Genomic DNA, 26,216 nt, shown 5'->3' on the forward strand with positions numbered 1-26,216 from the left:
CATTACAGTTGATGGCAGTGGAGGAAGGAGCAAGACCTGCAATAAACGATGTCCAAGCCGAAAACAACAACCAGGCTCCTAAAGGTAAGTCTAAATGACTCATGACTTGGTTAATTTCTTTTAAGTCTTTTGTATAAACATATGAGACGTATAAACATATGAGACATTGTAATGGCTCTTTCATGTTGATTCCCGATGTCATGACCAAGAAAAATGGATTACAATTTTGTTCCTGGACCGATTGTGGTTGTAAATTTATGCACCATGTTTTGGTTGCTTGTTAATAAACAGGGTTGCCATCGACACTGAGCCGAAAATAAGGACAACCGAAAGTTTCCATACGAAAGTAATTAAACGATTAAACGTTGTCAAATAAATCTTAGCAGTTCTATGAGAGATGGCATATTGCATGCCATATTTTTTGCCAGACACAATCTGTTCCAGCAACTACATGTTGGTAGAAAATACTTCGTGCATCTCATGACAGCCCAGGTCTAAGTTTAATTTTACTTGTAGCAGGGATTTGACTTGAAATTGTTAAAAATAAGGACATAAGTCAAAAAGAAGGACATTTCTTAGAAATAAGGACAATACATTTTTTTAAACATTGCCCTTAAAAAAGGACAAAAAAGGGTCCACTTAGTCACGTGTGCACAACCTTTTTGCTATGACGGTTGTTACGCAGATCCTTATTCCACCATCGGCTCCAATACCCTGCTTGTTTTTGTTTTTAAATTATAAGAAATATGCTTTTGTCATATATATATACTGGTATCAGTTTTTCGCATTGTTTGCACACTATGGGGGAGAAAAAATCTGACGCATATGGCTACTAGGCTGGTAATACTATTCCCAGTCCCACCAAATCTGTTTATTAGAGCAGTTTACAAATCAAAATAGTTAATAGTTTTATTTACGTCACGACCGCCAGTACATATAAAAAACATGTTCACGGCCGTACAAACTCGCTCTACGGCCGCATGTGCCCATACGACTGCAGGTTGTGCACCCCTGCACTAAGTGCATTTTACAATGATTAATCTTGTTTATCAGTTACTTGTTTGGATTTTAGTTTTTGTGTTAACAATTATGGTTCAAAAAGCTTGTTACAAATAAGTTATCTGTCGTATTTTTTTTCTTTTTAGCTTTCTCGGGCCCAATGGTGATGGTTGCTCCCAGAGGAATTCCACCGACCGGTGATTTACTTCTTTAATTAGGAACGGATATTGGAATCGGCGCCATACTTGCCCCTAACTTTCCAAAAACTTAAAACCACAATGACTCTTAAGCCTGTATAACAATTTGTTAAAACTCGCGAGTTACCTAAAAAATATAAATGTTTGGCATTTAATGCAAAGAATCTTTTGGTTTGGCCAACGTTCTTGTCAATACTATATTTTGGCGTACACATAAAGATTATGTTTTGGTGTATTTTAAAGTTGGTGTTATTTGAATTCGACGTATACAACACTGCTGCTGTTTTGACCATCAATAAAAAAATGAACAACACTGCTTTGTTTTGCAGCTACTGCAAACTTTGAGTTTTCATTGAAACGGCTTTTAACAAAAGTCAGAACCTGTAGATATAATTTACAAACATTACCATAGTATTGTCAATTAGTCATGTTTCTATTCCTTGGTGTATGCTTGTGTCCATGTGCCCTTCAAGTAACTTTTTCTTTTAAAACGCTAATCCAAGTTTAAAAAGTAATTACCTTGCTAACCTGGTTTAATCGTTCACTTCCTATAAAACGTTTATCGTTTATACCAGTGGTTCTCAGTCTTTCAAGCACTATGCCCTCCTGAATATACCTATCGGGCCTCGTGGACCTGTGGTGCCCTAACAAAATGTGTGTAGCAAACTATACTAAGTTGTATAACGTCCATGTTCTGCTAAAATAAACCTCAATACCGACAAGTAGTCCATTAAATGAGGAAATTAAATCATTTGCAACACATATACTTTTGGTGCATAATGAGCCTACATCCGTTGAACCCCGGACTACAGCTAGATGCCCCCCTGGGGGCCATGGATCCTGGTTGAAAACCACTGGTTCATACAAATAATAGTAAATTTGGCCTTAACTTTGCCCTCGACACTTTGCACGTGAATGCAACACATTTATGCCTAATTCGCCTCACACTGTAAAAAAAACTTTAGTCAGATACCACAATATCAAAAACTTATGAAAATTAAATTATAATAGCATGTCCTTTGTAAAGTCTACATTATCTAACAGCCAGTACAAGCCTAATTACCAAATAGTAATTTACAGTTCAAAGTACGGCAAAGATAACTACCAGGACTCTGGGTTAAAGTGTAGTTATTCATGAAACAAATGGCTATAAATTACCGTTTGTCAGCGTCAGTAAACAAAGTGTAGCTATGTCAATCTATTTACAAATTATAAACTTAGTAAAAAAACGCAATTATGTAACATAAACAAAATTTACAGATTTTCAATGTCCTCAAAATGATTTAAGACAAAAAATTCCAAATATAGCACATGTTCTTCGTTTTGACAGTTGTGTAGCAAACACATTGCTACAGTTGAAAGGGATTACATCAACTGATGACTATTTTCATATTTTCGCATCCGTGTGTCTGCAATCAAATTTTTTGCTGTACTTCCGGGTTTTGGCTATTAGATTGACTTCTAGGCGAATCCTTTACTGCTCCATTGCCATTGAGTTGCTGCATTTCAGAATCTTTAAATTCTTTCGAGTCCACCTCTATAAGTGGAGGTACACCAAAGCGAAAAAAACTGACAACGCGTTTCGGTAACAGCTTGTTATCAACGAAGGGGACGAACAATCTTGGGTCCGACTTCCTTGGGTTATTAGCTCCTGCAAAGAGAATAAACGCTAAATAACAGCAAACTGCCACATGTTGTTTAATTACAATATAATTTAAGTTGAAACTGGTAAACGCTTATAGTTGCAAAAAATTAGAAAACGTAATAGATGGTTGATTGGTTGTTTTTACGAAATATAAAAGTTGTGTTGTATTTTTTATGCAAGCGGCAGACGTAGGTCATATACGTAACAAATTTATAACGTCAAGCATACGACAACTTGCTTGGTTGCAAATAAAGTCAAAAGCTATGTGCATTCTGCTGTATATTACCTTTGTATATTTACCAATGTATATAGCAAAGCATATATAAGTGCATTAAATATGACTTTTTTTTACCTGTAATAAAGGAAACTGCTAGGCCAAGTGGAATGGTAATAGAAAATGACAATAAACTGTAGTAGAGATGAGAAGTTGACAGCTATCCATAGGATTCCTCCGGATTACTGAAAATACAAAAGAATGTGCATTGGCAGGTTTGGTTGCATGCCGTAACAAATTTGGTGTAACATGTTTAACTTATACACAGTGGTGGGATTCAGCTGGTTCGCACCGGTTGTATAGAAAAATATGACTTTTGTGATAGAACCTGCTGACAAAAGAATTGAATCCCACCATCGCTTATACAAACAATGTATTGTACTTTGTAAATGATGCCGATGTACTTTTGTTCAAAATTGACCATTGTGGACACAAAGCTCGTAGTTTCAACGATGGATTGATATGTGCTGTTATCAGAGGCTAACCATGAACCCATGGCTACAGTTGTCGGAACTGGACAATTGTCTGCGGTTGTTGGAAGAAACGAACGGGAATTTTTGGATACGAGAGACGCCATTCCCATGCTACCAATTAGTATTGTAGCAATAAGTTGTGCAACAAATGCCCCCTGCAAGATTAAGATGAAAATGACACCGGACTTTGTAAAGTTACCTTTAACATGAAATGAATTTATTACAGGTCCTGAAGGTTACCATGGTCTATAAAAGATTGAAAACCACTGTTCTAGTGAATGCTAAAATTCCGTAACTCACTATTGCATTGCACCAAGGAACGAACAGTCCGAGAGTGTAGATGCCCAACAGGGGTCCAGAAACAGAACCAAATATTGTAAAACTAACTTGAATGACAGTTGCGTCTAGGTGTTGGATGCACAGTGAAAGGGTCATCACAACAATTCCATATATTACCACTGCAACACATAAGGTTGGGGACAGATGTGTAAACAGAACCTATAACTCTGGAACACTACATATGGGTCTGTTTATAAGTTTAATGGTGGAAATAACGGCCCAAACAGAAGCTCGTCAAAGCATTTGTGCATAAAGACACCCAAGGATTACTCAACCGATCTTCGGTTGTTTACAGACTGAAACGTTTTTGCTGCAAGACAAACTTTGGAGAAACCAGGCGAAACCTTGGAACGCAAGTAAACGAACACCAACAAAGCGAAACATCCGAGGTTTGTCAACATCTTCAGGCTAACAAAGACCATACAGTGGACTTCCCCCCTAGTGTACGTGACACAAAACCCTAGTGTACGTGACACAGCAAGGGACCGCTATCGACTTATGTTACTGGAATCAATTTACATTCAACAACCTTAACCAGAAACTAACGTTGATTCTAAGTCGGTTCCGCTTTGCTGATTTAATACTTAAATGACTTATTGCGTATGATGTGACGTGCTGTCATCAGACATGGGGCCATTCGTATTCGTCATTCGTATTCGAATGCATTCGAATACAGGTTTTGTCACCTTCGTGCTGTATTCGAATGATTTTGGCCTTCGTTCGACAGTTCATGAATACAATTCGAATTGCTGGACTTCAAAAAGTGCGTAAGTACTCGTGAATACGAATACAAGCTTTGGTTTATTCGAATAGTATTCGAATTACATGTGGTTGTTTTTGGTCAACTATTCATGAATACAAATACTTGACTCGTTTTGTTCGAATACTAGGTCCCGAAAGCCGGAAAAGGTTGACTTTGAGCACTCACCGAGGTGTCTTGCTGCAAAATGTATTACCGTTTGGCATCACCTCGGCTCCGGGATACTTTCAACAGATTATGGACGAACTGACGCAAGATCTCCCAGGAGTGACTGTATATCTCGATGATTTACTTGTCAGCGGTTCATCGGCAAAAGATCACTTAAACAATCTTTGTCGATTGCTTCAACGTTTAAGTGAGAATTAAGGGGCTTCGCTGTCGTTTCGAGAAATGCAAGTTTGCACAACCCACAGTTGAATACTTGGGTCATTTACTTCATAAAGACGGCATCAGGAAAGCTTCTAAACTCGATGCTGTGCTCAATATGCCTGCACCGAAAGACGTATCGGCGCTACGTTCGTTCCTTGGGTCGGTTCAATTTTATAGAAAATTTTTGCCACCAAGTTTTTCTTCCATTGCTGAACCTCTGTATCGTCCTGACTCGAGACGAAGTTCTTTGGAGTTGGAATAACGAACAAACAAAAGCTTTCCGTCAATTGAAGACATGGCTGTCTTCTGACAATGTCTTAACTTACTTTGATCCCTCTCTTCCTATTGGGATATCTTGTGATGCGTCCAGTGTTGGCATTGGTGCCGTATTTTTTCATCGCTATTCGAACGGAAGCGAGAGGCCAATTGCCAATGTCTCAAAGTTGCTATCCTCCAGTCAGCGCAACTACAGCCAAATCCAAAAAGAGGCTCTTTCAATTATCTTTGCACTGAAGAAGTTTTACCAGTATCTTTTTGGTCGGGAATTCATTCTTGTCACCGACCACAAGCCATTGTTGGCACTTTTTGGTCCTACCAAGCCAACACCTCCACTTGCGGCAAATCGGTTAGCACGATGGGCGCTTTTCCTTGGTCAGTTTAAATACAAAATCGAGTACAGGAAGACCGCCAGTCACCAGAACGCCGATGCACTCAGCCGTTTACCAGAAGGGGAAGATGCCTATTTTGACAAAGAGGAAACTACAGATGATGTCGACACTGTTTGCACCATCACTACGCTAAGTCGTCAAGTCTAGTCCACAGACCCCAACACCATGAAGAAGGAATCCGGAAAAGATGATGTTCTTTCCCGAGTCATGCGTTTTGTCCAACACGGTTGGCCAACAACTCTTTCCTCGAATGATCCAGCTGCAAAGTTTCGCAGGTCTGCTGATTTATTGACTGTTTCTCATGGTTGTCTGTTCTATGGAACTCGATTGGTTATTCCGCAAAAGCTACGACAACACGTGCTACAACTGCTACACCAAGGTCACTTTGGCATTCAAAGGATGAAGCAGTTGGCTAGGTCTGCAGTGTACTGGCCGAACATTGATGACGATATTCTGAATCTTTGCCGAAAATGTTCCATATGCGGAGAACAGCAAAACCTTCTGTCCATCCATGGATGATTCCTGAAAAACCATGGAGTCGTGTTCACATCGACCATGCTGTAAACTTCTTGGGGAGCAATTGGTTGCTCATGATCGACGCCTATTCTAAGTACCCGTGCATTCATGCTACTTCATTGATGACGTCCAAGGCGACCATGAACTTGCTCGAAGAAGACTTCGCACATTTTGGTTATCCACACACTATTGTCTCGGATAACGCGCAGGCTTTCGTTTCTGCCGAGTTCCAGGATTTCTGCCGGCAGAGGGGTATTGTTCTAACGGGTGCGCCTTATCACCCGTCCACAAATGGCGCCGCCGAACGGCTAGTTCAAACGTTCAAAAAGGCAATGAAGAAGTCAGAGAAACCCCCGAAAGAAGCTTTACAGGAGTTTCTTCTTCAGTACCGAAGAACCCCAAATTCTAGCGGTTTCTCCCCGAGCGAGCTGCTCAACGCTCGACAAATTCGATCGCTCATTGACACGATGGTACCATCACCTACACATGTCTTGCAACGCCAGCAACAAAATGCCGTGTCGAAGAACAACAAACTAGTGCGTATCAGTTTCCGAAATGGTGATCCATGTTACGGGCAATATTTTGGATCTAGACACGATGGTTCGAAAAGATGAGTTCCTGCCACTATTGTTAAATGCTGTGGGAGTAGAACATTTAACGTGAGATTATTTCCTCGTGGTCCAATCTGGAGACGTCACCTTGACCAACTTCGCCCCAGATACCCTAATGAAGACGATGACCCGGGTGAGCCTGAACTCTCATTTCCGTCAGACCATATTCCGCTGGTCCCGTCCACTGATATACCAGCATTCCGCTTTTCTGTGATGTCACAAGCTGTCTTTGGATCATTGTTATGCGCAATTTTGCATTCTAGCTAAAGTCCAAATCAACTTTCGTTTTTTTCTGAAATACACATTCAGGCTTAAGGACCGCGAGCCCTCGAAATAATGGCAAAGGGACCGTTTTAAAAAAATAATAAAAAAGTTAAAGAACCACTAGCCTATACCAAAGGGGGGTAGCACTAAGCTTGTTTAAATTTCCTAACAAAACCACCAATGTGATCTATTTATAATCCATAAAATATATAATACACAATGCATGAAGAATGTTGATAAAAGAAGTTGTTGTAGAAAATAAACTGAATACAGTTTTGTGGGTGAAATGTTTTGATATTAGAATCATCAAATCAAGGAGTGGCCCACTGTCATTCTTCAGGAAAAAGGGTGCTAAGAAACTCTTTAACTGTAGGTTACTCACAAAAATCTTAATTCACAAGCTCACGCACAAGCCTTCGCTTTAAAACTGAACCAAGTCGCCTTTGTTGTGCTGTGCTAATTTCATAATAGTCGTCCTAACCTTTTCTTCCTGAGGCTTTGATATCTAACTTATGTTATAATTCTTAAAAACATTGTTTAATTAGGTAGTTTTGAAATGGCGTCATTCGCATTCTAAAAAATCATCAAACGGCAATCTTACAAAATAATGTTTAATTTAAGAATACATAAATAGGTACTATAATGTATGTAAAAGCAACAAAGACGTGCAACATACACGTATAAAAAATGCTCGCTAATTGTTTATTAGTAAGAATTTTTACAATAACGTATCAAGGTTATAGCATAAACTATATTAATGTATAGCTTATTTGTTATTTAACCACCCGACTTTTTCGAGTAGGCTAGGCCAGGGATATTTATTTGTTTTTCTTTTTTGGGTGTGGTTAAAGCGCATTTAGCCGAGTTCCTATCTGCATTTAATAGATTACTTAAACACAATAAACCTATTAAGGTCTTATCAGTGCAGCTGGGACATAGGTCGAACAGACTGCACTGTCTACAGCAGGGGTGTCCAACTCGAACACACCGCCGTGCCAATTTTGGTTTCAAAATATACTCGCGTGCCAGCCTTTGGTACTTTTTCCAAACCATGTCTTAAACGTCTTAACGGCACGGGCTCAGTCCGAATATTTGGCCAATATGTAGAACCCTACTAAACGGTTAGAAAAAAAATGGGGCACTGGAGTATTTTGTGTGCGTCAAAAACTTATCTTTGTCCAAGTTACGTCGGTTTAAAATGTTTTTCCAACTAAACACAAATGCGTTTGTAGTCACGTAATTAATTGAACAGACATCGGTTGAAACGCAACAATTACAATCGTTTCGAAATAAACGGGCATTTTATTGCGACATAAACATGGCACGTTTACTAACGTTTTAGTATTATGTGGCGCAATAACTTTCTGAAATAAAAATGATTATAATTTTTTTGTTAATAAATTCCATGGGCCAACATTAAACAATGCAAGTTTATAGCCGCTTTTAGATGTTGTTATGTACGTTTGCATTACCGATTCCTAAGCCGTGTTCAATGTCCGTTTGCAAAGAACTGCAAGTACGGCCCAAACTTGATTCAAGATGACCTAAGTTCCGGTCAGCTATATTTGAAACGTGAATTGGTTTTACTTTTATTTCCTGCGTAACAAGTTCTTTTAAAACTAAATCGTTGTTAAAATGACTGATTCGGCAAATCGTCCTTTCGGTATGTGCATACGTTATTGGACGCACAGCAAACACCCCAACCACACAAAGAAATGTATCAAGTGACTATTTACAATATAATGTGACAGAAACTACAGGCTAAAACACAGAAGGTATCGGCGCTATTGATCAAAAGTCGCACCCCTGGCATTTTTTGAAGCTCTACGCCTATGGCAAGGAGGCTTTAAATTTGGTCAAAAACGAACAATTTAATTAGTGGGTTGTGTAACTTTACCACTGGTAATCTTTACAGAGGTTAGAATAAAGGTCAAGAAGAATCAATAGAAACAAATTTAGTTGCGTGACAAATGTTTACTATCTGAATGTGCAAAAGCTCGTGTGCCATTTTTAAATGCTCTGCGTGCCACTTTTGGCACGCGTGCCACGTGTTGGACACCCCTGGTCTACAGCTTATCACAGAACTTATTAGTAGTTGGATGCACATTCAAACATGACTTGTGTCAATTGCACAGTAATACGTGAAAGTCGTTTTGCTATAGTTGAAGAACCTGTATCAAGTGCCAGATTAAAGAAGCAGAAAAAAAGTCGCTTGGTTCCAAGCAACGCGAAAGAAGGAAAACAATGTTTCAAGTATTATAAAAGTTCCAGATCAAGGCATCTCGCTTATTGTGGAACATAGTAGTAACCTTTGCAAAATGACTCGTGCATTGATTTTCTGTTACGTTGCGGTTTTAGTGCTCTTGTGGCAAAGCTATGCTGGTAAGTTGTATTGATGTTTACCGTAAATCATGCAGTGGTTCCCAACCTTTTTGTGGTCGCGTACCACTTGAAGGCAACGCATTGTTGCCGCGTACCACTTGTTTTTAGAAAAATATTTTCAAGAAGATAACTTTTTTATTTCCCGAATCGACTAATGAAAATGTAACGAAGAAAAATGAAGAAAAGATAAATTTAATGAGCAATCTGTATCTGTTTGCCTTCTACAAGTCGATCGATGCGGGGCACAACTTTGCTTACTGCACATCGGAAATCATGGCCGGGGGAAGTAAGGCGGTTACGACTCTTCTTGATATTCATCATTGAAGAGAATCCCTGCTCGCACTCCCACGTAGTAGGGAATATTAGTAACTGAGGTATAGCGCGACCGGCTACTGTGGGATACGAGGAGGCCATATTCAGCCAAAAAACTGTAGGAGAATATTCCTTGTGCATTGCCTGTGTAGTGTCGTCAGCCTGAATATCGATGAGCTGCTCTTGCTCCCCAGTTCCAACAGATAGGTCGGCTGGGTCCACAGAAAATGGATTAGTGATGTAGGGACAGCCATCCACATCCGGGAAGTAATGAGTAAGCTCAGCTTTTAGTACCGTGAGGTGGCATAATATCTCATCATCACTTTGGCCATTGTCCTCCCGGAAGATTACTAAGTAGTTCGAACATGCCATAGCGCTTGTTTTTTACGTTATTTGACCAAAGTTCCAGCTTGCGCACTAATGCCCGTAGCCTTGAGATAAACTGAGTGACAGTGCAGTCAGTTCCTTGCATTGATAGGTTCAGGTGGTTGATGACCACAAAAATATCAGAGAGGTAAGCCAACCTTACGATAAACATTTCATCCTCAAAGTCTTTTTGAAATTCATGGCCCTTTTGTTTGAAAAAAACGTATAATTCTTCTTTCAGTTCGAAAAGGCGTCTCGTCGCGTTGCCTCGGGAAGCCAACGCTTAGTAAAGGAGACAAGTGTGTTGAGAGCCCAGATCTTCGCAGAGCAGTTTGAACAATCGAGTATTCAAGGCAGACGTTTTCACTACATTAACCATTTTTACAACCCGGTTTAAACAGGCTAACAAATTTGGGGGCAGCACTTTAGCGCAAAGGGCGAATCTGTGTATAATACAATGGACAAAGATGACGTTTGGCGACACAGCTTTTACATGAGCTTAAAATCCGGATTTACGGCCAAGCATAGCCGGAGCCCCATCAGTCGTGCAGCCAACCAACTTCCCCCCTCTAGTTCATTCCGCTTGAAAAAGTCGTTCAAAACATTAAAAATATCCACTCCTTTTGTTGTGCCTGACAAGTTCTGACTTAAACAGTAATTCGGTAAATCCTCGCCTCTGTGTTCAATTTCTACGAACACCGTCATGTTGAACCAAATAAGATAGGCGAAAGTTCACACACGTAAGGGTACGTTTCAATCAGCTCCAGACATGTTCAAATACGGTTTAAACACGATCAAACAATGAAGAAAACAACACGATCAAACAATGACACATTGAATAACTTGCATGCCAGTTAAGCGACGTTTATACCAGAGTTTTGGGTCAGGATTAAGCAACCAAAATGGATTTAACACACAATGCATAAATTAATTATATTGGGTACAACTTTAAATTAATTATACTGGTAGGCTACAACTTTGAAACCTATATTACCGCACATTTGTTTTACGTCAGAGTTTTTATACATTTAGTCACATAATTTATTAATGATGAACAGTTTGAGGTTACTTTCGAATTCGAATGCTCGAAAAAAAGTTACCGAATCCAAAACCGCAATTTAACCTACTACACGTTGTCCCAAACCACAATGCTAAATTTTTAAAGCACAGCAGATAAAGACAAGATTAAGCGTATTGCCACGTTTTAAGAAAGGTTGGCATTGTGGTGCAATTACACAGTGAAGCTACTATAGAGAGAAATCAAATCACAAAAGTTTAAGAATTACGGATAGGTAGCGCATGTAAGCATCTCATGTGAAACAAAATTGTGTGAAATTGCTGACGGTTAGGGCTAATTGGGTTATGGTGAGGTTTTATAATAAAAATAGCATTACTGAAAAAATGAATATTTAGTTCCTTACCTTTAATTTAGTTCCTAAAGCTGAGTTAACTGTGTTTTTACGCCCTAGATCGGAATTTAGCAAACCTTTGTTGTGTTTCGTAGGTACTGAATTTATTCGATTGAAAGCCGCGGGCCTACAGTCAAGCATGACTTATATGGATTAATATGTCCCGGTAGAGTGATTTGCAATACCAACTTACCAATACCACCAACCACAATGTGCAGTATGAATGGGGTACGTGTATCTATTCATAGCGTTTGGAAGTTAGTCAATTAGGAAAGTATTGTGAATGAATTTGTTTTCAGATCGACCAGCAACGTGAAACTACATAGCAAGGGTAGACTAGAACAAACACACATTTTCTTGCTGCTGGAAGTGTTAAACGTTAAAAATGCGTTTTTTCATTCAACAGAAGGTTACAAGCGTTTTAACTGTGTGGCATCAACAGTTTATGAATAAAAAAGAAGTGTAGCAAACTGCTTTGCATCCAATAAAACAGTTTGAGGAGTTATTCCTCTGACACACGTCACTTCGGATATTTCAGGACTGAATTACAGTCAAACTTCGATACTATGCCACCCTTTGGGACCGAGAGAAAGTGGCATAGTAGCGAGGGTGACATAATAGCGAGGGTTGTTTTTAAACATAGCCTTGTGACGTGAAAATGTACTGTAATGCCACGTTGTGTTGTACCATTATAATTTATTACAGTATACAGTAGAATTTATTACAAAAAACGAGTAGATCGTGCCTAGAACAAACAAGATCTGTTAGTTTTGTCGTGACACAAGCACAGAACGGCATTTACATAACTCGCTGCAAAGCCGTGGAACCTCTTAACATGACCACGTTTGTTTATTCAACGATTTGTTTTTCGTGTTTTCTCTGTTTTATCATCAGCTCAAACCGAAAGTTGTCAGAAGGCCCAATTTTTCAATCCATAACCAGACCGTTGATACAATAATACTGTACTCTCATGTGGCATAGTATCAAGGGTAAGGGGTGGCATAGTAAATATATTTTGTATTGAATTTATTTGGTGACGATCTAAAATGGTATAGTAGCGAGGGTGGCATAGTATCGAAGTTTGACTGTATCAGTGAATAATACAAATGAGCTGTTGTCAACTTTGCTTAACACGGATAGCAAAAACAATACAGGCGAAACGGCTTTTGCATTAAATCATACATGCCAAAGTTTCAGATTGTGTTTTTAAAGTTAATAAGTAACAAACATGCAGTTCAGCAAATAAGGATCTCATCATGTGAGGGACGGCAAACTTTAAAGGTAGAAAAATCGTTGACGCTTGGACAACTCACACATTTACTTTGTGAATACCTGAAGGCGAAGCGTATCAGAGTGTCATTCTTCCTCCAATTCAAATTAGCTAGCAAGTATAAGAGCAGTCTTACGACTAGACCAAAATTAAACCGACACAAGCCCGGACAAGCATCGACCAGTCCTTTGTACTAATGTTTGTTCGAAGGCAATAAGGAAGTCATCCTATAGGTGTTTGGAACTTGATCTCCCAAATAAGTAAAGTCGACCCTGTATCAAGTGTCATTCAGGACAAGCTACCAAGCACGAATGGAGTCCTACAGAACAGAACTTTCTAAACAGAGAGGTTAGACCGAATTTTCATTATTTAAGCTCTATCAACATAATTTTATCACCACAAATAGGTTTATGTACGTTTACGCAACCGACGTAGGCAGGAACAGTGACGGTTTAGCCACGAACAGACAAAAAGCGTTTAATTTTGACCAGCAGAAAACCAAGTCAAACGTAGAAACAAATTGTTTTCCCTACGTTAATGAAACCAGCAACATTTAACGACTAATACGTTTAATGTCACTAATTTTACGGACTCGACAGTGGTGAATTTATTTGAAAACGATATCGAAGAAAGTGTACTTTTCGTTTACAGGAAATTTCAGGGTCACGTCTAAAACTGCGGGCCCACTTGGCCCGCCCCATGCAATAGAAAAAACTGCGGGCCCAAAGTTTTTATACCTGCGAGAGACGCGACAAGCACTGGATATAATAGGCCAGCGTTTTTTCCTTGCGAGAGACGCGACAAGCACTAGATATAGTGGGCCCGCGGTTTTTCCCTGCGAGAGGTGGGCCAAGCACTAGATATAGTGGGCCCGCGGTTTTTCCCTGCGAGAGGTGGGCCAAAGCACTAGATATAGTGGGCCTGCAGTTTTTATACTTGCGAGAAGCGTGCCAAGCGTGCCCGCAGTTTTTTAATCGCATGAAGCGAGCCAAGTGCTGGGCCAAGCAGGCCAAGTGATCCAGGTGGGCCCGCAGTTTTAGACGTGACCGGAAAATTCAGCTACAGCGAAACAATTTTTTTCTATTTACGAATAAATCTTAACAAAAATACATGGCAACTGCATAAAAAAAATTATTTCGCACAAACATGGTAGACTATTTTTTTCCGCACAAACATCGTACTTCTTTTTATCGTACACTCATTGGACAAAGATCTTGTGGAACGACAGCGTTGCTTTTTCAATACGTGACAAATCAAAAAACACAAATTCAAAAAGATGCAAAATAACCAAGAAAATTGCTTTTGCTGTGGTTTAATTTCCATCGCTGAGGTACAAATTTGCTTTAGACAGCTAACGGACGCTATAACGGAAGTGTGAAAAACATTTTCGCCAAAAACGACGTAAAAAATGAACTTAACTAGGCACGTTTCTTTCTTTGAAAGCAAATACTAAAAAATATGCAATTTTTTGTTTGGCATTAAATTTTTTGGGTAGGGTGTTGTAAATAAATCAAATTAAGTGCAAGGCTGCAGAAATAAATAAAAAAAAATTTGTGTCTATTGCAGGCAGTCTTGAGAAGTTTTGTTGAGTGTTTTCATTCCACCGATGGAGAAACTTTAGAATCACAGCCCCTGGTAAGAAAGAACATAAGAATAAAACTCTAGGTAAAGTAGGTAGTCATTAAAATATGTCAACAATGGGTCTAACAACAGTTTCATATGAAACTTTAAATATTTTTCAAAAAGTTTAAACAACTTAAAACTTGCCAAGACAATTTTAGGGGCAGTGGGCAGATTTAATTTTGGCTTGGTTTGTACATTGAGAGTTTTAGAGACTTTGACTTAACCTTATTACCTATGGCAAAGGTCCATGATAAGTGAGAAATTGTGTGATTTTATTGTGTTTACAATCATTATATTGTGGCACGAGTTAGCAAGATGTACTGCAAAACATGAGCAAAGGTTGCAAACTAGAACAAAAAAGTCTCATTTTTTTCAATAACTATTTGAATTTGGTAACTTACAGTGACCCCACTTAGGGTCGTGACCCATAGGTTGGAGACCACTGCCTTAGGGGTCTGCCACAGGATTCTGAAGGGGCCGTAAGGAGCTTGAATCATATTTCTACATTATCAGATCTTGCAAGTGTGTATGCAAAAATTAAAGAGATAATCTTCTGTGATATGAAGTGGTCCTTCACTTCATTTTCAAGTAACAAAAAGGCAATTGTTTGCGCACAATTATTGCTTAGTCATGTTTGTGAAGCAACAAATTGCACTTGAAACATTTTCACACGCAGTAATCTAACCAATGATATCACCAAATAAATAATTCATTAATCATTTTGTTGTGGAAGTACTCTCTGAGAACTGATTGATTTAGACATTGTTTTTTGACCCATTTTAAATGGCACACAAGGTAAATCTTGGATTGTAGAATTAATTTTTTTAAAACAATCTACAGTGAAAAAATGGCATAATCTACAAACTGTCCAAATTCTGTACAATCCGCACATAGCAACATGATTTAAATAATTTACCAATTTTGAGGGGCTGGTAGGAAATTGACATCTGAACACAAGAATTGACACATAAAATGGCATGTTTTACAAACTGTTTTAATTTGAAACAATTAACCATTTTAACTAGAAGGGTGGCTTTCTGATATACTTCCATTTTATATATTCTATACGATATTTACCAATTTACTATACACATCATTTGATCCACACATATGATTGTTTTTGTAAACAAAAACTAATGGGTCCCCACACGCGTGTTTGTGCGGATTTACGGTAAACAAATGTTGCGGTGACTTTTAGATTTTTAAAAACAAATTTTTAGAAAGCATTAACCCAACAATAAAAAAATTGTTCGTATTCTTTTTGCACTATTATTGTCATATAATTACAAAAACATTAAAAAAGAACGAAACAAATACTTTAATTTAATCTCTTGCTTTGACCCAGATATTGTCGTACCATTGACCTGCAGTAACCTCTCAGGGTGCACATGCCAAACGACTGTTTGACCTATTGACACCGTTTTCAATAGACGCCGTCCTTACTGTTCAACAAAACCGTTTAACCTAATTTATACATGCCTTGAGTGTTGATTCCTAAATTGATAGCAAAAAAACACTACATTATGATGAAAGAAAGTTCTGAACTGTGTTAGTAATACCTACTAGTTGACCTTAAGTAACCCATGGTCATGCGGCGGCCAACCTGACAACAAGCTTTTAAAAAAACACATTTATCTTGCAAAAATGTCAAGTTTGATTTTTCAACTTTATTTTGATTAACAAGTTTTGCTTGACATATACGAAACCGAAGCACGCTTATTAGGTTTAAATCACGTCATAGGTGTGAAACCTTCGCCAAAACTGAAAATGTGAGTGACAACTTAATAAAACGAAATAGCATTGCTGTGCAAAACAGCTGATTTCTAATCACCGAAACGACGTCTCGTAAAACGTCTGTCCGACGTCAAGCTGAGCCCTCCTGCTATCGTAAACCAGTGAGTTACTCTCTTGGGACTTCTGCCTACAGTGTCTTTCTTGACCAAACGAGCGTTAGACACATTTACGTTTCGGGGGCCTGTGGGTAAACCGCTGGGTAATTCGGGGTCAAACTTCTGGAGGATCAAGTTTGGATTAATAACTAACATATGTCCAAATTTGAATAAATTTGAAGCACTCTTTCTTTACCAAACCAGCGTTAAAAATTTTACGTTTTCGGGGCCTGTGGGTGAACCGCTGGGTCATTCAGGGTCAAACTTCAGGAGGATCAAATTTTGGTTAATAACTAACATCTGACAAAATTTAAACAAATTTGAAGCACTCTTTCTTGACCAAACGCATATAACAAACCATGTTTTAAAAAATTTGCATTTTGGGGGCCTGTGGGTGAACCACTGGGTAATTCGGGGTCAAACTTCAGGAGGATCAAATTTAGATTAATAACTAACATCTGTCCAAATTTGAATAAATTTGAAGCACTCTTTCTTGACCAAATGCGTTTAACAAACCTGCGTTAGACAGAAAAAAGAAAAAAAGAAAAAAGAAAAAAAAAATACGGACAAAAACAATATGTGTCCCCTTCGGGGAAGGGGACCCATAATTATTTGACAAATTATGGGGCTACACGGTAAAACACAACAAGCAACTACTCAAAATGGCATATTCTACAAGCTGTAAATTTCATATAATTCAAATGTTGCTTAAAACTTTCAACCATTTTAGGGGGCTAGTGGGGTCCTACACCCAAACCAACAAAATACCGAACCACAGACCCCGTGTAATAAAAAACCTAGTATTTATTGTATTACTTTACAAACACAAGTGTCATACAATTGGTTGCCTTTATAAGACTATTACACCACAGGAACTTTGATTGTGTTAAACAGACACTAAACCAGGGGTGGGGAACCTGCAGCCTAAAGGCTGCATGCGGCCTTTCAGAGCAGTAAGTGCGGCCTTCGATGTCACAATACTTTTTGGGATGTTGATATTACGTACTGCACCAGGTGCTGAAAAGTAGACAAAAATGTATTTTTCGATCTTTATTCCACATTACTATTTGATTAGTTCTAGGGTAGCGGTTTTCAAATTAGAGCCAAACGGTCCCATAGTGGCTTACATGGCGATTTCCGTAGTACTACCATACCAAGAGCCCAAGATTCTACAATCTTACTGGTGTTGCAAAAGAACAATTGTTTGTGCACAATCGAATGTCTTAAACTCGTCTGTGATGCCACAAGGTGCTTTTAGATCATTGATATTTGTAAACAAGCGAGTTTCTAGGTTAAATAAATCCTGAATGTTGTAGTTAAGATTGAAATGTAGTGAGGAAATTTATTTAGCTTGGAGCGTAAGTGCTACAACTCTACAAGGAATTTGCAAAACGACCATTCTGTACGTCACAAGGTTTAAACACCACTGTCCTTCATCTGGGAAATAGTCCATGTGGCCTAAACAACTATTGATAAACCGTTTGGTGGCCTTCATAAATATAAAGGTTCCCCACCCCTGCACTAAACATCCGAAAAACAAAACAATGGTGCATCTATATGACCATATCTACCAACTATTCAAGTTTCAACCTAATCCATTAAATATTTTATGCCAAAAAGTGAATGGATAAACTCTAACCGGGTAAATAGAAAACAAACAAACAGGGAAATGAAGATGTGTTCATAAACATCACATGTCTATTAAATATGCATTACCTGCAGTAAACAGACCCAAACCTGCTGCATTGTTGAAACCCTATGTACACCATACACTATGACTTTATCACCAGAAATTACCACATATATATTTAGGATAAATAACTGATTATTTGGATGACAAGGAGCCATTAACTTAAAGTCAGGTGGCACTGACTCTTTCTTCGCTTTTTTTGTTCAGGTTAAATATCGTTTAATCTATGTAAATACACAAAGGGGTTTTGCAGACTTGACCACTAGTGATGTTTTTTGTTTGATTGCAACTTTTAAAAACCTAGATGAAAGCAAAATAATTTAATTCAGAAAAACATTTGGCCTTTTATAAGTTGAAACTGGTCACATTGAAACGAGGAAACAGCAATGTTTTGGTCTAGCTTTTGTTTTGCAGGATAAGAATTTTTTTTGCTATATTTAGACATTCCAGAATCTATGTTGGTAGATCAATATGGTAAAAGCAGTGTGTTAATGCTGACAAACCACAAACACTGTAAACTCTTTGACCTACACTATAGAAGAATAACTGGATTAAGGTTTGTAAATAGGATGGACTTTTTATTGCCATATCAAACACAATTAAAAAGTTTGTGGTTTGTAGATTCTGGAATGTCTAAATGTAGCAACAAAATTTCTATGTACATACCATCTTAACAAATGTGAGCTATCTAGTTTCTATTTAGTTTTACATTTTTTTGCATTTCCAGTAAATAAGAGATTTTGATTTTGCTTGAAGTAAAAACGAATGAAAAATTTAGTGTGTTGTACCTGTAGCAATAAAGCTTCCATAGTTTGTTCACTCCAACATCTTTTCTTGCGAATTCTAAAATGATACACAATATGTCATGTTACTTATTAAGGTAGTAAATGTTTATTAATGTGGGAAGCACACCTAGCAATTTGAATGTTTATATTGGTGGTGTACTTATACACCCTTTTTGTATGTAGCAAAAGGTATTAAACACCGCATGCCGGAGCATAAAATAGAGAAATAGATTCCTCAGATACCAACAATAAAAAAACTAGAACCTACTATCAGACAGGACTGCCCTTTTTAATCCTTGACTTGCACTTGTAATTCAACCTTGACTTTCAAAAGGCACCCTACTTTGACCTGAAAAAAAAAAATGCAAAAAAACAGGTACCACAAGTGTCACAATATAGATTATGACGTTATAAAAAGATTGATCGCCAGACTGTGCAGCTGAATCTGTGCATCAAGTTACAGATTAATCTGGGCTTTTTAGATGCCATTAATGGCAAACATATGATATAAACCTATTTTACAAAAACAAGACGGTAATTGGCGGCCGTTGGTGAAATAAGAATCTGCGATGCGGTCATCTTCGCGACAAGATTGTGTACCCCTGGCTCAGACTAACTATTGGTAAATGTCTAATTTCTTACCTTCATGTTAATCAACGTTTGCCTGACATGTATGGAACCGAAGTGTCGTTTTAATCACTTTTAAGATATAAATTTACTCCCTTGGGGTTTCTAGTGTACACATATTATGCTGTATTGGTAACCATTTAGCCGACTGAGCCAAAATTGTAAATACTAATTGAGTAACCCACTACTAACAATTGTTTAAAATTTTAAACCTGGGCGAATCCAACTATTCTTTACATCGCACCAACCAAGAAAGCATGAAACTCATAGATCATGTACTTTAGTCAGTGCAGCCGTTTCAAAAAATTTCTGTTTTAGGGGTCTGTGGGTGAACTGCTGGGTCATTCCGGGTCAAAATGATCAAATCTTAGAATAGCTAACATCTGTGTCAATTTGAATACATTTAAAGCACTCTTTTTGGGCCAAACTCCAAACCAGCAATAGACAGAAAAAAGAAATACGGACAAAAACAATATGTGTCCCCTTCAGGAAAGGGGACCCACCATAATTGACAGTTACCAAAAAACATCAAAACATTTGAAATGTGTTAATAATATAGACTGTTTTACAACAACCAAAAAATATGGCCCTGATGTTATTATTTCTTGTCTTAATTCTGTAAACCTGATATATTTTGCATTTTATACAGGATAGTTGTGTTTCATAATCATTTTAGTTTTTGGGGGTTTAAGGTTGCATCAGCCATGTTTGCCAGCCTGCCAATGAGTTACTGACTTTTCGTCTGGACTGGAAAAACTGATGTTTTGCAGGGGTGCACAACCAACGGTTCTTATTTCACTAACACAGTCCAAATGACTCCATGTTTTTGTTGATAAATTACAGATGTAAAGAAATAGCATTAACCTTATAATGTCCCACATCTGGTGTCTGAAAGTTCAGATTGACTTGTAACTTAGCCATATATATATATATAAAACCAAATATCTAAACTAGGGCTTTCCTACATTTATTAATTTTATATTTGCCACATCCTATTTACCAACTTATCATACACAGCATTTGACCTAACTAGTGATGGGACGAGTACCCGGTACTCAGTATCGAATGATTTCAGTGGTATCAATACTTGTACTTGGTATCGAAATATTTTCCCTCAGTTTTCGATACCAATGTTCGATCCCGAAGGCTTTTATGTATCGTGTGGAAATCACATTTTTCTACATTCTTCTGCATGCCCAGATAAATTAGCTAGTGATATACAACTAAGTACAATTTGATATTTAGGTACTCGGTATAAAAGGTATATACATGTGGTACCCATACTCAGTACTCGCTTCAAAATCTGGTATCGTCCCATCACTAGACCTAATACATGATTGTTTTTGCAAGCCAAAGCTAATGGGTCTGCACACACCTACACTATTTATGTGGTTACAAACCATGGTTGTGCATGCAGTGTTTTGTACCCCTGAGCTACTTTTTAATAAAAACAACAATTATGTTTGGTAGAGTGTATTGAAATTAGTCTGTGGTCAAACTTAGATGCATTGATTTCAAGTTAGTGGTGTTTAGCTCGTTGCCATGCCAATTTTGTCTTTTAACACCAGAAGGCTTAAAAACGAATATATAAACCTCCAATCACAGGTGCATTTGATTTATTTGTTGGGAATGTAGATTATATAACGTCATGAAGTACCAACTATCTTTCTTGCCCCTATATTTGGTGAGACCATGTTAAAGTTTGCCGTTTATAAGCTTTATTCAACGCAATTTTACTGCAAGCCCTTCTGCTACTGTTGTAAATTAACACATTACAAAAATGCGACCCACTTGCCAAAATCGGTGGGCGGGGGGAATAGGGAAGACAAAAAAGGTCAAGCCCGAATGTCACCTAATGTCGCAAATTACATACTTTGCCGTGTTGTCTGTATTGACATCCATCAGCAACCGAGTTAACATTTTTTTAGAAAAATGCTTTGTTTTTACCCTCGCCACCATAGGCGCAGAGTTTTACAAAAATGCAAGGTGGCGGACGTAAATTATGACGTCACATAAAGTGACGTCACCAATGCGTACAACCACACGAGCTCCAATTAGAAAATAGAATGCAACGTTCATCAAAAAATTTTGAAATAATATTCATTTGAAACACTTTGCTTTAACGTTATTTTTGGTTCAGCAACGTTTCGTCAAGTTGTTGCTCTCGTATCACCAAAATAACTATTTATTACAGTACAATAGCATTGTACACAATATATAATGGCCATACATTCAATGCCAACAATTGCGTGTTTGACGTCATAAACGAGACACTAACCAAAACAGGTTGCAGTTTCGGCAGTACGCTTGTTTAAAAGCCAAAATGCTCCCTGAATTTGCAATGTTTCGTACGATACCGCTACAAACAAATCAAAATATCCACGGTGGCCGCCACCGTACTTTACAAATCCAAGGTGGCGGCGCCACCCCGTCACTGCCCACTCGGCGCCTATGCTCGCCACTTTAATAATCATTTACTACCCTTTAACGGTTACAATATAACCTCTATTTAACACAGTGAGTTGTATTTGACGCAAAATAACCTCGATTAGTATCAATTGCCTTTGTATGTGCTGGTTCATATCGGTCAGAGTAGTTTTCAAAAAGCATATAACGCATGACTAACGTTGGTCCGATTCTTGGGTATATGGCACACCCGAGGTTTTCTTCTAGCCAATACTGAATAATTGCAGGGATATGGCTTTGAACATCCCTAGCAGACACCCAATATTTGTAGACAAATTTTATTTGTAGCAGCTAAACCCTGGACTTTTACCCCTTAAAAACTAAAAATCTATGGCCTTTCACAAAAATAAAAAAGGTAACTGTAGGTTACTGCTGGTTAGTGTAACCAAATAAGTATGCTTTGTCATTCTATGTGATATGCACTTGTTCATTACAGCATTGTTGGCAACCAATACAACAAAACAAGTTTTTCTTTAAGTAGCTTAGTAATGTTTTATTTATCTACAATACAACATCGGGCAAAAAAAGAGCACAGCAACACAGGACAGTATTTAGTCAACCCTTTCCTGTGTTTGCTTCTCACAGAAGTCAAATGCATCAAACTTTATAAAACTATTTCTTAAAGTTTTTTAAGTTATGATGTGTTAGAGCAAAAAAAATGTTCCTACCTTAAAATATGTAAATTTGCTTGAATCGCTTGATACAAAAGTCCACATCTGTAACAAAAGCAATGCATTATGAGTCTACACACAGTAAAATGAAACATGTGCACAAGCACGCTTACTGGACAACTGTAATCAACGGAAAGATAAAAATAATTGGCAAAAAAGTGTGAACGTACCTTATTTCACTCCATAAATTTTACGGTACCAGTGCGAAAAATATTGTTTTCATGTTTTGGAAGATCATATCGATTTTCTTCATCAACAAACACACATGTTTAACATAAGTTTTTGTATGGAAGCATGTCATCCTCATTGCCTTTCTAGGATTTTGGGCATCGACGTTTTATCGGATGAGGCAAACGCAATTTACGGCAAGCGACTTCTTGTGAAATGTTTCGAGATTAGAGGATTTTTTGTTGTGATTACACTCAGTATAGCTCGAAACAAGGCGATTAGTTTTAATTGTAGTTCCTACTTTAATAACTTAAACCTTCATTGTGGCAATTTGGCATGTTTAAGAGCTATTCTCTGAAAACATAAACTGCACGCACTGCTTTCCCCTAAAAAAGAGGACACAAATGTAAATTTGCACCTGAACCAAAAATGTAAGTGCCAAATTTTTAATCGCTAAACACAACATGCGGAAGCCATGTTATGTACAAATTTACGTACAAAACTGTATGTTGTGTTTTAGAAATTCATCTGGCAATTTTGTGCACCAATGTTAAAAAACAAAACAGTATTCATCGAAATCATAACTGCTCTCTTTTAAATTCCATGCATTGATAAGATTTAATTATACAAATCACAATGGCAAAAAACACGACTAACATATGTAAATTCCAGAGATTCTAGGTTACGAACTGTTATATTTCGTGACACCTCCTCTCGTACCCGGGAAAGCCATTGATTGCTTTTTTGTATTCCGCTATTCTTTGCTACAATTTTTTGCGTTCCAAACCGGTTACGAACCTATATTGTTTAATCAAAATAACTAATATTTATTCACCCATGCGAAAATATCTCTTACATCTTTTTCTGTCTCTCAGTTCTGTACTACCATTGGACATAGAATTGCATACGTATCGTTCGTACAAATATAACATGTTCTGTTCCGTCGGATGGCGTTGCCTTAACGTCCGTCATATCCGTTTTCGGATGATAGGCGACGTTTCGAAATTAACGTGCATCTGGCAGACCAAAACGGACGAAAATAGAACCTGTGCACAGCCTCCTTTGTCTTTGGAGCAGGATGCGTCAACTGGCACATATATTTCCAAAATACACTTTCTACTTGACCTTTTGAATAATGTTTATGTTAATTCATTTTAGATGGTGGCAGTGGGCGAAGGAGCAAGACCTGCAGTAAATAGTGTCGAAGCCGAAAACAACAACCAGGCTAATAAAGGTAAACCTAAATGGCTTTTGGTTTGGTTTATTTGTTTCATGTATCGATCATTCCACAAAGAGACTTTGGTGTACAAGCAGATTATGGTCCATTCCCGTTAGGCCTCAGAGTAAAATAATAATAAAACGCATGGCTTATAGTCCAAAATGTTGAAACAAAACAACTACCGCAAACCTGTCCAGCAAGAAAAATTACGTAACCCCGAAAGCAAACCAAATTTTACCAAAAACTATCACGCGAAACACGCCAAATCTGCAAGCACGCACGATCACATAAAATAGTGCAAACATACTGATAAGAACCACAGCAGGCTTTGGTAAATGCATTAAACGAGCAAAAGATAAAACAAAACAAACCGTGCAGTAAATAAACTGCAATGCAAATTTAACAGACATTTGACAAAATCATTTTTACTCATTTAACTTCGACCTGACGTAATCCCTGAACGTCTAGTCCAGGGGTTTTTAACCAGGGTTGAACGCAGACCCAAGGGGTACGAGAACTGATCCTAGGGGGTGCGGGGATGCTGAATCATTATAAGGTTGGTTAAGTCAATTCTAGGTCTATTCAATTACAGAAGGGGGTGCGAAAATTGGTCGGTGATTTGAAAGTGGTGCAGCAAGGAAAAGGGTTAAGAACCACTGGTCTAGTCTAATCAAAAACTGCTCGACTACCTCCCAAGTGAAGTTATAGCAAGGGTGATGAGACGTTAAAAAGCAAAATATGCCAAAACTTCCCCCCAAAAGCAAACGCCATAAACATATACCAGCTCAACGACACCTGGGACATAATCATACTAAGCCACAAAAATTGAGAACTTGACTTCACACAGGAAAAGCATCTTTTCTACGCCAAATCAAGATTTAGAATAGCTTGGCAAACCATTTTTAAACAAACTCTAAAATGAAAAAAAAAACAGCTTCAGGAATTTTGTACATAATAGCCAGTGCCTATTGGGCGAAAGCAAGTTTAGTACCCTTTACCATATTTGGATCATTACACTATGAAGTGCGTATAGCTAAAAAGGAGACAAATCCTAACGTAGCTAGAGCTTATAGTTTTTACAGGCATCTTCTTGCCAAACCAAGAAAAAATGACCCATGGACCTTTCTGAAATAAACTACAAACTACGAATAAACTTTCATGAATTTGCACTGTTTTATCTTACGGTATATTTACAGCAACCAGGTGATAACTTTGTCCGTGCCTCATTTTTGTGCCTGTAGCTTTGATCTAAAAAACGTAAAAGCACTGATAAGCAAGCCTACAATACCCTTTCTCATCGGGATCAAACGCGATGTTTCAAAAGCCACTATAAGTGCATTTTATAATGATTAATTTTGTTTTTTAGTGACTTATTTAGATTTAAGTTTTTGTGTTAACAATTATGATTCGAAAAGCTTGTTACAAATAAGTTACCTGACGTATTTTTTTCTTTTTAGTTTTCTCGGACCCAATGGTGATGGTTGCTCCCAGAGGAATCCCACCGACCAGTGATGTACTTCTTAGTTAGGATCGGATATTGGAATCGTCGCCATACTTGCCCCTAACGCTCCCAAAACCTAAATCCACAATGACTCTTAAGCCTGTAACAATTTGTTAAAACATAAAACAAAAAATATAAACGTTTGGCATTTAATGCAAAGAATCTTTTGGTTTGGCCAAAAACTTTTGTCAATACTATATTTTACACAAAAACACTATATTTTGGTGTACTTTAAAATTGATGTGATTTGAATTCGACACATACAACGCTGATGCTGTCTTAGTCCCAGTTTGATCAGCATTAAAAAAAATGAACACCACTGATTTGTTTTGCTGTTGTGTAATGACGTTTCCTTAGACAGACATTGGCTGTTTTATTGCAGCTATTGCAAACATTAAGTTTTTAATGAATAGGTTCTTCACAAAAGTCAGAAGCTGTAGACATAATTTACAAGGATTATCATTGTAGTCAATTAGTCATTTTTTGATTCCTTGGTGTATTCTTGTCTCCACGTGTCCTTCAAGCAACTCTTCTTTTAAAATTTTAATCCAAGTTTTAAAAGTAATTAACTTGCTAACCTGTTTTAATTGTTTACTTCTCATAAAACGTTCATGGTTTATACCAGTGGTTCCCAACCTTTCAAGCACTGTGGCCCCCTAAAAGTACCTTTCGGGCCTCGAGGCCCCCTAAAACGCAACCCTGTAAGACCTGTGTCCCCCTACG

General features: G+C 37.9%; 2 long non-coding RNA genes and 1 pseudogene across 2 annotated transcripts; 1 reads left to right on the forward strand and 2 right to left on the reverse strand.

The window, feature by feature from the left end:
- Window positions 1-9,689: 9,689 nt before the first annotated feature.
- Window positions 9,690-10,403, reverse strand: LOC145223499 (zinc finger BED domain-containing protein 5-like; annotated as a pseudogene).
- A 4,001-nt stretch (window positions 10,404-14,404) lies between these two features.
- Window positions 14,405-23,042, reverse strand: LOC145223510 (uncharacterized). Its single transcript, XR_013859486.1, has 5 exons — window positions 22,776-23,042; window positions 22,603-22,650; window positions 19,110-19,190; window positions 18,845-18,899; window positions 14,405-14,486 (listed from the first exon to the last, which is right to left on the reverse strand). It is a non-coding gene; the product is annotated as an uncharacterized LOC145223510 (long non-coding RNA).
- LOC145223518 (uncharacterized) lies at window positions 14,432-25,802 on the forward strand. Its single transcript, XR_013859488.1, has 3 exons — window positions 14,432-14,489; window positions 23,932-24,007; window positions 25,450-25,802. It is a non-coding gene; the product is annotated as an uncharacterized LOC145223518 (long non-coding RNA).
- Window positions 25,803-26,216: the final 414 nt, after the last annotated feature.

The sequence above is a fragment of the Phallusia mammillata genome, chromosome 1 (genome assembly GCF_965637545.1).
Source record: "Phallusia mammillata chromosome 1, kaPhaMamm4.hap1.1, whole genome shotgun sequence".
In the NCBI taxonomy this organism is placed as follows: domain Eukaryota; kingdom Metazoa; phylum Chordata; class Ascidiacea; order Phlebobranchia; family Ascidiidae; genus Phallusia; species Phallusia mammillata.